Here is a 12,613-nt window from a genome sequence, read left to right on the forward strand (position 1 = left end):
ACTTGTATAAGTAAAATATTTTCAGAACAAAGCCTAAAGAGGTTGTACTCATGGATGTATAAGAGATGTATAGGAGAATTACAGTAGTAATTAGAGAAATGCAAACACCTACTTGCATGTAATAAAAATACACATTGTACACACAAATGGAACAATGCATGCTAGCCAAAGCAGGACACTGGTTGTCTTCTATTGTTTCCCACCCTATTGCCTTGAGGCAGAGTCTCTCCATTTTCACTGGGCTGGCTGACCAGTGAGCTCTCTGGCGCCACCTGTCTCTGACTCCTAATCTTGAGTCTGCAGGCACGCCCATCTTTTTGATGTGGGTGCTGGGATTCGAAGTCAGGTCTTCATTCTCGCAAAGAGAGTGTTGTATCCCAATGAGCCATGTCTCCAGTCCGTCACCATGCACCTTTGCACCTTTCAGACCTCCAGCTTTTAATGCCATTGATTCTAGTTTCCTCAGATTCAGCACTTGCTTCACGAGTTGTGGCTCTGTTATTTAAACAGTAGATTAATTAAAACAGCTTAGGGCCGGCAAGTGTGACGGCTTAGTGGGTGAGGGTATTTGCCTGAGTTTGACTCTAGACTCACAGCAGAAGGGAAGAACCGATTTCACTAAGTTGCTCTCGGATCTGTAGATGTGCTGTGGCATACGTGCCTCTAGCACCCCAATGTAATAATGAAGTTTAAATATTTTAAATTAATGTTCACATTTCATTGTTATACCTTTTTGAAATAGGCTTATTTAATTTTCACATTATCTGATTTCCCTCCTTGTTATTTTATCTATCTATCTATCTATCTATCTATCTATCTATCTATCTATCTATTTATTTTTTTAAGACAAGGTTTCTCTATGTAGCTCTGGTTATCCTAGAGCCCATTATATAGATCAGGCTGGCCTTGAATTTACAGAGATCCTCCTGCTTTTTCTTCCAAAGTGCTGGGGTTAAAGGTGTGTGCCTCATGTCTGGCCCTCTCTTGCTTTTTTATTTATTCAGTATTTGTAACACGTTTATCATCTTGTTCTTGTATTTTCACTTTTTCCCCTTGTGAGACAAGGCCTCTGTAGCCCAGTCTAGCCTCGAACTCTCTGTGCACCTGAGGAGGGCCTACAACTTATGATCTCGCCTCTACCTGTCAAGTGCTGGGAGCACAGGTGTGCTCCACTATATCAGTTTTATGTCGTGCTGGGTATGAAACCGAGGGCTTCGCACATCTTAGACAAGTGCTATGACAAAACACCTATATCCTTAACCCTTTGTATTGTTGTGTATCTGAGGCTGGCCTTGAACTCTTAACCATCCTCCTATAGTCTCTTGAGGGATGGAATTAAAGCTATATACTACTATGCCACCAGCCTTTCCAATTTTCCCCCAACAATTTGTTTTTTTAAATTCATTTTACATCCCAGTCACAGTCCCCACCCCCCTCTATTCCCAGTCTTGCCCTTACAAGTCCCTCCCCCCATGGCCTCCTCCCCTTTTCTCATCCATCCCCTTGGGTACCACTCCTCCCTGGGACATCTATTCCTCCAAGCACATCCTCACCTAGGCCCAACCAGGCAGGTCAGGTAGCAGGATGGGGATCCAATGGCGGGCAGGGAACAAAGACAGAGACAGGCCCCACTCTACTTGTTGCCTTTCCAATGTTTTAGCTTCTCTTTCCTTTTCCTTTTCATCCATCCTTCTTCCTTCCTTCCTCCCTCCCTCCTCCTCCTCCTCCTCTCCCCCCCCCCCCCCCCCCCCCCTTTTTTGAGAGCCTCTCTCTCTCTCTCTCTCTCTCTCTCTCTCTCTCTCTCTCTCTCTCTCTCTCCATAGCTTTGGCTATCCTAGAACTCACTATGTAGACCAGGCTGAGAAATTAAAGGCATGCACCACTGCATTTTAACTTTTCTTATGACTGCTCTCTTAGTGGATATTCTCTTAGAGCTGACTGGTTTTTCATATGGTGAACACATCTGAAATGAGAGGGAGAGTGGCTCTCTGGGAGTTCCTCTGTGCTTACGTTTTGGAAGCATCCCTGAACTGTGTCTTCCCTGCCAGGGTTCTGGAGGACTTACTGATTGTTGTGATTTAGCTGTCAAGCATTTCCTTTAGCAAAGACTTGTGTGTTGAAGCATTGGTTTTCAGCTGGCAGATCCAAACACTGGGATTTACAGTACTGAATTAATCAATGCGTTAATAAGTTGATAGATTCATAACTTGACTGTGTTAGTGGATATGTTATAAGCTACCTGCTGTAATTTTTCTAAGCCTTGGTGTTTATTGTTTTGATTTTGAGGTAGGGTCTGGTTATTCTGCCCAAGCTGAGTTTGAATTAAATCCTCTTGTTCCAATCTCTTGAGTAGTGGGATTCCTGGGGTGTGCCATGGTGCCCAACACCTGAGCCTGAGAAACAATGTCATCGCAGGACACATTCGTTGTGTTTGGGGGTTAGTTCTGCCACTTTTAACTCCACATCCTCCTCTGTACTTTGGCCCTGATTTTGGTGGAACATGTCCTCGGGCAGCTGTTGCAGGAAGTGCTGCTGGAAGTGGATGGTCTGCGCCTTTGAATGCCTGAATATATCCTCACTTCACCTTTAGTGATGATTTTCCTGGCAATAGATTTCTATGTACGATATCTTGCTCCCCAACAAAACTGAAAGAATTGATCCCACAGGATCCAATCCATTCCTGAGGGGCTCTCTGCCAGTCTTCAGTAGGCAAGTTTGGCTTTCCTGTTAGAAAGCTCCAAGAGTCTATGCCCCTGATGTTGAAACTTTTTATCTCTGGGGACCCAGTCATTTGATAGACCCCTGTTTACATTAAAACGCTAAGAAAAAAATAGTTATATCACCACCTCCTCTTCCATTTCCTTTATTCATCCCCTTGGATGTGTCCCACGCCCTCTGAAACTGATAATTACAATAAAGGAAAAGAGGCAATCAGCCTATGTGTCTGTCTATCTAATCTATCTATCTATCTATCTATCTATCTATCTATCTATCTATCTATCTATCTATCTATCTATCTATCTCTATCTATCTATCTATCTATCTATCTATCTATCTATCTATCTACATACAACCTGTTGAGTCCATTTTACTATAGGATTTTTCCCCCTGTAATTTCTTAGACAATTTCTTCCCCTTGATTTGTTTTCTCCTTCTGAAATTCTAGTAGATTGACAGGGTTGTTTTCTTTTTAGCCTCATTCTCGCATATTCTTGGTGTATTCTCCATCTCTTTGCTACACAACTTGAGAGAGTTGATTTTTTATTTGGTTGGAGAGATGGTAGAGATGGTAAAGGCATCTGCTGCTAAGCCCAAGGTTCAGGGCTGGAACCCACATGGTAAAAAGAGGGGATCAGCTCCTGCAGATTAAACCGCAGGAACCATGACCCGAATACTATGACCTGAATGTATGTGCACACACATACACATACAAAATAAATAGCAATGTAAGAACTTTTAAAAACTACTCTTTAGGCTAAGAAATATTTATTATTAGTAGTATTGCTACTACTCCTATATTACTAGATGGGGTCTTGCTATGTTGAGCAGGGGTAATAAAATGTAATTTTTTTTTGCTTTATTTTTTAGTTTCTTCTTAATAGTATTCTGTTTTGGCTGTTTGTAAGAAATATATTTTTAATTATTCTAATTCCTTCTGGTGGTCTTCTTCTTCTTCTTCTTCTTCTTCTTCTTCTTCTTCTTCTTCTTCTTCTTCTTCTTCTTCTTCTTCTTCTTCTTCTTCTTCTCCTTCTCCTTCTCCTTCTCCTTCTCCTTCTCCTTCTCCTTCTCCTTCTTCTTCCTTTTAAAGATTTATCTATTTATTATATGTAAGTACACTGTAGTTGTCTTCAGACATCCCAGAAGAGGACTTCAGATCTCATTGCAGATGGTTGTGAGCCACCATGTGGTTGCTGGGATTTGAACTCAGGACCTTTGGAAGTATAGTCAGTGCTCTTATCCACTGAGCCACCTCTCCAGCCCCATCATATTCTTCTTGATTCTACATTTTCTTTACAAGTTAAGGGTTTCATAAACTTTTTTTTTTTTTTAGCCTAACTCGGGATGCCCTCATCCACTGTCTGCTCTATACATACTCTAGAATTAGGCTTTTCACTGCCAAAAACAGAGAAGAGAAGGCATTGTGCAGAGTGGACCTTGTGGGCAGCTGGCTTCATGCTAGAGTCAGGAGGCGAGAGCCAGTCTTCACGACAGGCTTCCCCTTCTTTTCAGTGTCAGACACAGGAGTTTAATGTGTTTGACTCCTGTATTTGTGCATCCTATGCTCAACAGATCCAACCAACCACAGATAGAAAAGATGTGGATGACAACTGTGTCCTGAATAGGCTGACCTCCTCCTTATCATTTTCCCCAAACGACTTTCTCAATAACATTGTAGTATATATTATAAATAATTTCTAGATAACCACTTAAGGTGCACGGGAGGATGTGTGTTGATTATATACAAATACTTACAGAAGCAACTTGGGTATCTGTGGATTTTGGCAACTAAGGAGGGTACTAGATACAATCTCCCTGTAGGGTTCACACCCTTATGAGAAACTAGAGTTCACGACAACTAACTCACAAGAACTTTGATACTTTTTTTTGTTTTTTTGTTTTTTTTGCTTTCAGACACCCCCATTCATGCATGTTTTCTATCTCTGAAGGGTCCATGCTTACATTTTCTTTGTGTGTGTGTGTGTGTGTGTGTGTGTGTGTGTGTGTGTGTGTGTGTGTGTTTTCTTTGAGAATCTTGTGGTCATCCTTTAACTCTTTTTAAAAATATAATATCTTTTTTTTTTGTTTTGTTTTGTTTTTTTTCGAGACAGGGTTTCTCCGTGTATCCCTGGCTGTCCTGGAACTCACTCTGTAGACCAGGCTGGCCTCGAACTCAGAAATCCGCCTGCCTATGCCTCCCAAGTGCTGGGATTAAAGGTGTGCACCACCACACCAGGCAAAATATAATATCTTTAGTTTTTGAGATTTTTGTACATGCGTACGATATATTTTGACCATATTCATCCCATGTTCTTCCCTCTTATTTCTGTCGGATCCACCCCCTTGTGTGCTCTAGTGAATCTGTTTGTCTGTGTGTCTATCTATCTATCTATCTATCTATCTATCTATCTATCTATCTATCTATCTATCTATCTCTTTTATACTCACTGTGTTCAGTTTATGCTTATTACTCACGTGATGTGTGGGACCATCCAGAGGCACGTGCTTGCCCCCCCCCCCCGGAAGCCCGTGCTTTCCTTTAGCTAGTGCTAGGGTCTCATGACCCCTCCTGACTCATGCTGGAACACTGACTGGATGATCTTGTCTAGCAAAGATCAGCTGCTGTGAGTTCCTGAGTGAATTGGTCCAGTCATGTCCAGGGGACACTGTTCTGCCCCAGTCCTCCCTGACCTCTGACACTAGTTCTTGGTTCTGTTTGGTCACTTACCTCCTTCCAAACACCTCCCTACATCATTCTCTTCAAAGATTTCCCATTGTGCATAATTTTACAGCCATTTAAATGGAGTTCTGAGGGAGAGAACAACAAATGCCCGTGCTTGCTCGCTTACCCTTAGCCTTTGATTTATTGTTGCCTATTTTGCAATCTAAGCAGGTGTATGCTAACATTTATCAAATGTATTTTTTTTAATCATGGAATATGTACACATATAGGGAAGATTGGTAAGTGTTTACGTTAAATGGCAGGGGGTGAGGTGCTATGCTCTTTTTCTTTACCTTAATCTTCTAGCTTTTCCATAGTAGAAACTGTTGACTAGTTACATAATGACAGGTGTTAAGGGTCAGGACAGGAACAACAGATGGTTCTGTTTTCCTTTTACAGAATTCTGCAAATACAGGAGTCTTCAAGCATTTGACATTAAATTCAGGAGTAACATACAAAGACTACCAAGGATGCCAAAATTTCATGGTACAGCAAGTTGACAGTTGGGATGTAGGTGAGCCATCCGACTGAGTCAGTCACCTTCCACCTGCTAGAAGTCTTTCAGAGGAAAGCAGAGACGAAGGAAACAGGTATTGGTGAGGGTGCAAAGACCAGGGAAATCTTGCATATTGCTGGTGGGAAAGTAAGTTGGGCCATTTTAGGGAGCAGAATAAGGCCCCCCAAAAGCTATAGATAAGAACCACCATATACTCTAATAATCCTACTGACACAGTTTCCCAAAGCCATATGGATCATGTCATTTTAGTACTAATCATAAGAGGCAAGACATGGCAACAACCTGGCATCCATGAACAGATGAATGGACAAAGGAAATACCATGTGCCGCAGAATGGAATATTACCCTTCAAAGGGAAGGAGGTCTTGCCATTAGTGACAATTAAACAGGGACTAGTCGAGAAAAATTTTGTCATTTCTAATGTTTCACAGTATTTCATTATTTTGAATAAAAAATTAAAATGTAAAATAAAGATAATCTTAAGGAGCAAGACAAACTTTGTACAATCTAAACTCATTCAGTATACGGGAGGACAAATGCTTTACAGAACCTTGTGAATGTGCCCTTGAGGTTAGTAATCATGGGGCTTCCAATAAAGTTATGGTGACAAATCCATCTTTCTAGTGCCTTTGTTCGTCCCTTGATTCACTGTAAGCAGTTGGTAAAGAATCATGTACGAAATAGTGACACAACTTATGCTCAAAAGCATGACATCTTATGATTAGCAATAAGCTTATCAAATCAGTCCAGTCCTGGAGTTGTCTTTAATGGTGGCTGGAAGGGTGGAGGAGAGCAGGTCCTGTGGGTCTTAGGTTTCTGGTCTCAGAATCCTCTAGCTCAAGACATTCTCAAGAATTAACTCAGACCCTGGGATGGGCCATCTGGGTCCGATCAGGTGTATCTAGGTCACCAGGTCACCTATGGAGCTGCTGCTCCACACACTGTATGGAAGTCCACAAGGAACACAAAGGATCCTGAGTCCCAGGCACATTTTTACCAACACAGGTGGGATAGGAAGCTGTAGGATGAACCAAAGGGGGTGGGGCAGGGAAAGAAATTAAATATGGCTTCTTGCCACTTGCTCACCACCTCTTCCTTCCTCCCTAGCTCCTCAGCTCAAGTCTTTCATTCTTGTACCAACCTGACAGTCTACAATCTACACTTTTTTTTTTTGTATTCTAGGTAATTTAGGATATGAAGACAGGAGTAAAGAAAATGAAGATACAGAGTCACATTCTCATAAGTTATCTCTAAATCAAAGGATAAGTTTTCAAGAATGAGAATGACAGAAATGACAATGTAATGGCAAGAAGACCAGGTCCCCAGCACTAAGCAAGGTGAGCAACAGGCTCTTGTTTTCCTGACCTGGTCGGGAAATTCAATCGTCTCTGGCTACTTGAGAAAGGTGTGAGGATCGCTTTTTATCTGAGCCTGGACACAGAAACTCACATTTCAGCTACCGTCGAGGCGAGAGATCATCTTTATTCCTTGCTGACACCATCCTTCCCCACCACTCAATTGCTGAGCACTTCTCGGCGGTTTCAAGAGGCTATTAAACACTGGCATGGATACCCAGAGAAGAGATGCTATCATCTCCCAGGGCCTTTCAGAACAGCTGATCAACACAGATAGGCGAGAGTTTCACCCATCAAAGGAGATGGGAAGCTGAGAACGCAGCAAAGCATTGTGGGAGGAGAGAGGAGGCAAGGCCCAGTCCTGTGCCTGATACACCGAAGCCGGGGGCTGGACCACTGCTGAGAGATGCATGTGCATCATGTGAACCTTTGGTGAGTGTGGGGCTGCTGCTGGCTGTGTGTGATGGAAGTTTTGAGGACTTTGTTTCTGTCCACAAGGACAGGGTCTCAGGTCAGTTCTTGGTAATCTATTTCGACTGAACATTAGTCTTTCTTTCTTCAAGGAACCTTTCAAAACTAGAGATATCTAGGTTACAAAGCCAATGAGCTAAAAATATTTGCTTTAAAAATAAAGTTTTTATTTTAAGGTAAAATCCTAAGTAATATAAACACAATGGAAATCTCCACATGTGATTGAGCCACTGGTCCTGTACTGTCCTACTGTAACACACAGAATTGTGACTTACTAAGTGCACACGCCTACTTAGTGGATTAAAGCCATGGCCTTCTTGGATTCACTCATCCAGTAACTTCTACCCAGGCGATGCCAGCATTGACCCATGGCCACTTACTTGCCATTAAGAATAGGCTTAAGTCAAAGCTGATGGATCTAAAACTAATTAGCCTGATCCAGATCTAGATTAAAACCTTCCTTCCACATTGCAGTGTGTGGTCCTGGCCTACAGAAAATGTAAGGATTTCTTTGGTTTAGGCATGACCCTTTGCTGCCTACCTGACCTGCTCATAGGTATGTATTCCCAAGAGGGCTTTTACTCACCTAGGTCCAGCGTACAGCACAAGGGCAGGAGATGACCACCCAGCCAGAGCTCCAGGGACAGGACCACAGTAAACTGCCGAGGGCTGGAAAAGGGACGGTACGCCCTTCCCTACACAAAGAAGAATGGAAAAATCAACCTGTATTTTCTGGTTTGTTCTATGAAGGAAATTATACCCAGAATATTTTGTACTCTTCCCCCCACCCCTGCCATGCTTTTCTTAAAACACTGTTATTTGTGTGTGTATGTGTGTGTGTGTGTGTGTGTGTGTGTGTGATTTATATCATAGTATATACCTGGAAGTCAGAGGGAACTCCAGGAAGTTGATTCTCTTTTTTACCACATGAGTCCCAGGGATCAAATCTGGCTTGCAGGCCTGGGGCAAGCACCTTTACCCATTGCACGATCTCATCAGCCATTGACACTCATAATTAGCCCATTCCCTTCCAAGACATAGTTACTGTTATCACAGTGGTTTATATGGCTTATGATACTTATGTGATATATAAAAAACCCAAAAAGAATATTTTTCTTAAAGATGAATTGTGAGGGTGTTTGAGAGACAAGGTTCAGTGTGTGTGTGTGTGTGTGTGTGTGTGTGTGTGTGTGTTATAGTGTATCAAACTCAGAGCTTTATACTGGTTAAAGAAGAACATCTCTAGTTCCCCTTAGTTATTTTAAGCCAGAGTCTTCTAAATTGTCCAGGTTAGCCTCAAACTTGTGATAGTTGTGTCTCCTCTTACAGAGTAGCTGGGATTATAGACTTGAACTAGCAGGCCACTCAGTCATTCTGATATTATCAGGACAGAACTGTGTGTGAGAAACAGTTCCCTCAAATGGAGCATCAGTGCTGGGAACAAACCTTTCAGGGAGTGTTTTCTTATCCTCAAGGAAAGCAAGAAAAATAGAAAAATGAGAGAGTTGGTTGTGGTGTTGCACACTCGCAGTGCACAGGGGTTGGGGATGGCAGGACAATGAATTTAAGGCTTGCCTCAGTTACATAGTGAATTCAAGGCTAGTCTAGGGTACATGAGATTTGGTGAAGGTGGGATGCTTTTAACCTAAAAAGTGATCTTGCTTAATTACAAAATGTATGAGTCTTTTAAATCTCACAAATGACACAGTTGGTACACCTCATTCATAAAAGAGGTCCTACAGAGGCTAGGTTGTTCTATTTGATAGTACATTAACTCACATCCATTCAGACTGCTTATCTACATCCTGGCTTCATGTCTATTCCCCTCTATCTATTTGCTCCTGTTTGATGTTCCTTAACTTGGACACCGGGAGTTTTCTGGAAGCTATGCCACACTTTGAACGCATGCAGTTTCTTAGAGATGAAACCCTGAGCATTGCTAGACTTTGAGAAAGGTTTGTCACCACTAGCTTTCAAGGGTGACTCTGGTGTTTACAGAGAACATAGCTCAGTAGAGTGCTTGCTCAGCATGCGGGAATCTCCCTGTTTGATCCCCAAAGCTGCATATGCTGATCATGGTGGCATACCCCTGACATCCTAGTATTTGGGAAGTATAAGCAGGTGATACTTGGCTATGTAGTCGGAAACCAGTCTGGGCTACATGAAACCGTGTCTCAAAAAAAATAAAAGAAAACATTTCATGAAATCAGAACTTAGACAAAAATATAGTGTAGAGAGCCTGAAAGATTAACTGTATCCATTTTGACTTTGTTTCAAGAGTTCACTAGTCAGAAAGAAAACAAAGCCAAGCAAAGGAAGAGCATAATTTCCTCAAGTGGCCTATCGATGTCAACTGTCTTGATGGCAATGTAAACACCAGAGTATGTCCTAGACAACTGTTTTCTTTGGGACCATTGACATGTGCAAGGACAGCAGAGTTATTACAGGATACATTAGAATACCCAGAAGGCACTGCAAATGAGCTGAACATTGACTTGGACTGTCAGTCAAATTTGCTCGGCAAACTTGCATCTATGCCTTTCCATTCAGCTAAGGGGGGGGGGGGTTGCAGTCTTCCTTCTTCAGCTCTTAGCAAAGTGTCTATGCACAAGAAGACACTGAAGTACTTGGATTGAGCCGATTCTTTTGGTATCACTCATAAATTAATGAGGACCATGTAATTCTGTCTAGTTTCAGAGTAGTTAAGGAGAGAAAAAGGCAGTTCTCGGCGACAGAATGGGGCTCCCGGTGTTACGTAACAGACCAGAAAGCTGTCCAGCAGTGCACTTAACGTATCAGCCTTACCTAGGAATTCTTTACCCTTAAGTTTCTTTCTGTTGCAAACTGGTTTGACTTTCATTTCCTCTCCTTGCTAAGGTATTCTGATACAAGGCAATTCTCTGCTCCCACGCTTAGAAGTATGGGCTGGTGGAAGTGCATTTTAACCAGGGCTACAGTTCAGTGTGGGAGCTTGCTTGGGCTAGGTCTTGAGTTTTGGTCCCTGGCACTCCCCATAGTCCAGAAATTCAAATTTTATTTTAGTTTTTAAAAAATGTTTAGACTTCCTATTGCGTATCTCAGATTTGCCTTCATTTTCATGCCTTGCTGTGCATTTAACTTACAGTACCTTGGGCCATGGGGCTCATGCATCCCACGATAGCAATGAGCAAAGCCCAACACGTTAGTAGGTGTTAATGTCAAGTCATAATGTCAAATATTGGACATTGTGAAACAGCTGAATCTTCCCCCCAAATTGCCATTTTTGGTTGTTGTTGACTTTACATTATTACTACTAATATTAGTATTATTATTGTTAGTTCTAGTTCTAGCGGTACCACAAGCCTCCTCACAGAATGCATCTCCCCCTTCCCTCTTCATGTCGGACCAGGGCCAGCAGATCCTGGCAGTTTTTCTATCTTAGCATGCTAAGTTCACCAAGCTCGTGTCCTGGGCAGAGATTGGCCCATGGGCAAGCTAAAGGAGGCAGAGTTACCACCAGTTAAGTTTGTTGAACACTAAGGGCTTCTACCAACTACAAACACTGCTGAAACACTACACTAGAGCACCTGCCATCTAAGGGATTTGGTGAGCATAGGATTTTTGGGCCAAAGACCAACACCATATTTCAGGGCAGGAAAGTGCACCGCAATCCACTTTACTAATTGCGAAGTGGAAAACAGAGTTCATGCTTTATTGAGTATTTAGCAGGGGGGCTATTCCTGGACCCTAGGAACCCAGAATATACAGGTGCTAGCAGAGTCCACCCGACTAAACTGGAGGCAGATGCTCTCCAGAGTGGATACAAACAAGCTAGAGCTAAGAGGGTCCCTGGACAAGGCCAGCTCAGGGCACACGGGAAATGATGAAATCAAGGAAATGATGAACATCAAAGAAACCTCAAGAGGTCCCTCCAATCAAAGCATCCCCAAAGATCTGAGAGGGGAAACGGGTCTGGGGAAGTTTGTTGGATGAAAGCGCTTCTTGATAATCTTACCCTACAGGGTTTGGGACCAGGATGCTGAATACAGGTAGTCAGGTCATTAGTAGGAGAAGAGAGCAAGAATCAGGCAGCGTGATAGACCCACAGGAGAGGAGGTGACAGTCAGAGCCCAGGGTCTGGTGGGCCGGAGGTCCCTTTCAGAGCACCCGGGACCCTGGCCACGTACTCACCGGCCACCAGCGCTGCCCGGGGCTGCGCTGGGCGGAGCCGCCACTGCAGTGAACTCCACTTCACTGTCCCGGTGCGAGCTCTCGGAGGAGGTGCGGGTAGCCCAGTGGGTGGTGGAGCTGTAACTCGAGACCGCCCCGCCTCGGAGCTCGGAGCTCGGGATTCCGGCTTCCCTGATCTCCACGGGTCTCCTCTCAAACACCTAGAACTTTCTAAGATGCACTGGGAAAACTGTATTTGGGTACAAGTACCTGCAAGGACACGGGTGACTGGGCTGACAGCTCTCATGCGATCGTGGCTGGCGAGTTTGTCAGTGTAGAATTTGAATAGTTTTCTTTGGGTAGGCTGAAGGAGCATTTAATAGAAAGTGTGGTTTGGTATTATGTAAATGAAAAAAGTTAATCATTAGCTGACTCGGGCATCAGACAATTATACATTTTAGGAAACGCTGAATGACAAGGTGTTTTTCTTTAAGCTTTGAGCAGCAGGTGGTTCTTTTGCAGGCATTGAAGTTAGAATTCACAAAGTGCTGTTGCAGATTACCATGTTATTTGGTACAAAGAAAGAGGGCGAAGAGAACAGAGGAGTGAAAGAACAAGGAGGGAGATAGAAATGCTCTGTTTAACTCCCAACAGCTAGGATTTGCGAGCCCTGGCTAATGC

General features: G+C 43.0%; 1 protein-coding gene across 3 annotated transcripts in view; it reads right to left on the reverse strand.

Moving 5' to 3' along the window:
- The window catches only part of Slc26a5 (solute carrier family 26 member 5), a 57,803-nt gene extending 45,775 nt beyond the window's left edge, over positions 1-12,028 (reverse strand). For 2 of the 3 annotated variants that reach the window (XM_021190800.1, XM_021190798.1), the window contains exon 1: positions 8,370-8,466. The gene's annotated coding sequence lies outside the window, so the exon portion shown is untranslated. Of the gene's footprint in view, positions 1-8,369; positions 8,479-11,953 lie in introns of those variants that run through there. The other variant, XM_021190796.1, reaches the window with a different exon arrangement.
- Positions 12,029-12,613: the final 585 nt, after the last annotated feature.

Source organism: Mus pahari, chromosome 2, assembly GCF_900095145.1.
Source record: "Mus pahari chromosome 2, PAHARI_EIJ_v1.1, whole genome shotgun sequence".
In the NCBI taxonomy this organism is placed as follows: domain Eukaryota; kingdom Metazoa; phylum Chordata; class Mammalia; order Rodentia; family Muridae; genus Mus; species Mus pahari.